At 34.5% G+C, this 3,203-nt stretch overlaps 1 long non-coding RNA gene across 1 annotated transcript; it reads right to left on the minus strand.

Annotated features, from left to right (window-relative positions):
- LOC107622117 lies at positions 698–1,444 on the minus strand. The gene is made up of 3 exons (XR_001616079.2): positions 1,384–1,444; positions 1,247–1,298; positions 698–1,173 (listed from the first exon to the last, which is right to left on the minus strand). It is a non-coding gene; the product is annotated as an uncharacterized LOC107622117 (long non-coding RNA).

The raw sequence follows: 3,203 nt of genomic DNA on the forward strand, positions 1-3,203 counted from the left end.
GAAAAAAAGTATCTGGAACCAACTTGTCAGGTGTCATTTATTAAGTGGATGGTCAACTCTTAGCCATTTGCCAAACCAAATTTGGCCATCAGAGAATCGCCCTTATAAAAACTTGTAGTTCTTTTTTGTTTTTCTTCAAAAATCCAGAGAAATTTGTTTGAGATTAGATAGATTTAAAGTGTAATGTGTTAATGTGCTGCTCGAGTGAAGGGAGATAGAGACTTGAGAGAGAGAGAGAGTAAACCATTGTTGCAAGCTCCAGTCCCTGACGCATCATGTGTCCTTAGTACATAAATCGAACGATCCAATTTACGTATCTCATACAGACCATCCAATTTCTTGCAAAGTCAACTCGGACCGTTCGATTTCAAACAAACTGTCTTTCCCAGCATATAATGTTGCAAACACTTTTCCTCCAATATTAAAATTAAAAAGTGGAGTCTTAACTCTCTCATTGGTTATTTTATGAACGGTACACTCAACGGGTCTTAACTCACATTCACATCAAGGTTCTGAAAATCGAACCGATCATCGAACTGCTCTAGCTACTGGTTCACTAGTTTACAGGTTCAACCGGTTCAACCGTGGTTGAATTGAAAAAATTTTTTTATAATAAAATAATAAATAAAATATAAATAAACACACCAAAACTATATGATCTTATCAATTTATAAACTCAAAAAAATTTTTAAAACACTCTTAAAATATATGTTTCCAAGCACTTTTGTCATCATCATCTTCAACTTTACACTCATCACTCAATTAAAAAATCCACAACCCTAATCTTTCTATGATTTCTTTTGGAAAAATAAAATCTCATTCAAGAAGGAAATCATAGCTGTAAGTAATTGAGAATATTTGTGAGACTTAGCACCAAGACATAGAACAAGTATACATATAGAGAAGTACCAACAATCCAATTCTCAATTTCATGAATCACCCTAAACTCTGAAATCAATAAATCTAACAACAAAAATTCAAAAATAGCATACTCATAAATTAAAAACAGCAGCAGGGTTTAGAACAAACATTTAATCACTAACAATACAGAACCTTGTGTATTATTAGTTGATATGATGCAGGGTGCTTTTCTGGATTTTTATTCTCCCCCTCTGAAAATGACAGTTTTCCATACGAAATTGCCCCTAACAATACAGAACCTTGTGTAGAATTCTGCACAAATATTATAAACAGGATTATATATTATCAGTGGCAATATCCAAAAGTTTAACAAAGGAGAATATACCTTGGGAAGCTTATCTTTCGGTAGTGGACCCAGATAAAATCCTTCTTTTATACTATCAATAAACAAAAAATCAACATGACAACAAAAGAAAACATACAAATGTAGGTAGTTACGAAGGAATAGAAACTCATTCATACCCTGGAAATAAGAATGACGATTTAAAGGACCCATTTCCAATCATTGGGCCATCAGGTTGAAAGAAAAGGATAGTTGAATGATTTCTTGGAAACAGAGACGAGAAAAAAAAATCTATCAACAATTAATCATGCTTCACCCTTCAAGCAATCAGCTTCAAGCCTTCAACAATTAATCATGCTTCAACAACCAATCATTTGAAGCAGAATTAGTTTCAGCATTATTATTCCTAGGTAGTTCTTGGTTGATACTTTCATCCATACCTAAACATTACCAGCAATCCAACCCAATAATCTCAACTCTAAAGTTCACAACAAACAACATCCAAAATTATTCAAAATTATTAATTATTCAACAAACAACAAAATCCAGTTCAGAAAACAAACCAAAATCAGTTCAGTTTTAGTAATCAGTAAACAACAATTATTAACCAAAGTTCACAGTTCAGTTTAGCAGGATCAGTTGAATCAGTTCACAGAGTTTCACACTACACAGTTCAAAGAAAAATAAAATAGGGAGACATAGTTTCAAAGTTTATAGTTTCGTGTTCATCATGTGACTGTCACAGAGCTTCACAAAATCAAAGATTCAAAGAAATACTCAATCAAACTCATCAGGAATCAAACAACCATAACTAAAAAAATATTAGCTGGAACTCTGGAAGCTCGAAGGCACCTTCAAGGCTTCAACAGAACATGCAATAGGGAGAGTGGGAGACAGCAAAGGGACGACGGTGAGAGTGAGGCGTTCTCAGTTCTCGACGGTGAGAGTGAGGCGTTCTCAGTTCTTGACGGCTGCTGCGGTGGCTCGACGGCGGTGGCTCGACCCGTGTGAGAGTGAGGCATTGAGGCGTTCTCACCTCTGAAGCAGCTTCATTGAAGCTCGATGAATGAGAACTGAGAAGGGAATTATGGATTTGGTAATTGATTTAGCCATTTAGGGTTTCAGAACCTTGGAAACGGCAGCGTTTTGTTGACAGCCAAAAAACCGGCCGGGTCACGGTTCGATTCGACCGACCGGTTACCAGCCGATTCATCGGTTCAATTCCGGTTTTCAAATTTTACAGTTATACTGATTGACCGAATCGTTTTTGGATCCGGTTCATGATTTGACCGGTTTGACCAGCCAGTTCGAACCGATTTTCAGAACATTGATTCACATATACACTAACATGTTTGGGTGTGACAAAAAGGCCATATATCTTACTTAATTAACCTTCTTGTTAATTAAATGCAACATAATCTTAATGTCACTACTAAAGTGATAAGACAAATTCAGTTAACCTTTTCAGCGTGTTTTCTATTGCAGCAAAAGCTATCACCACAAACTTGTTCCTTACCAGGGATACTTGTTCTTTCAATCCTCTTCCAGCCTAAGACCATCTCTAATAGGGAACTCATCCCAATTCTTATTTATGTCCCACCTGTCATATAAAGTAACTCCACATCAGCTTTTGCGTCATAAACAGTAAATAGGAACTCAAAGCATCTCTCTCTTCTCCATTAGGAGGAACTAACTTTAGTCCCTGTTGTGGTTCCACTTAATTAATTAATTAAAATACTTAAAATTAATGTAATTATTTTTTTTAATAATATTATTTTAATTTATAAATTTAAAAATAATTCACTATTAAAATATATTAATATTAAAAATTTCATATATAACAATAATACAAAATATATAATTAAGGATTACACTAATTTGTAAAATTACTTAATACAAAGAAAACCATAATTAAGCTCTATAGTTGACGACAAGCATTGTGAAAGTGCCATATGTGTTCAATCAAGTCCTTTTTCAATTGTCTATGCTGCTGTCTATT

The sequence above is a fragment of the Arachis ipaensis genome, chromosome B10 (assembly GCF_000816755.2).
Source record: "Arachis ipaensis cultivar K30076 chromosome B10, Araip1.1, whole genome shotgun sequence".
Classification (NCBI taxonomy): domain Eukaryota; kingdom Viridiplantae; phylum Streptophyta; class Magnoliopsida; order Fabales; family Fabaceae; genus Arachis; species Arachis ipaensis.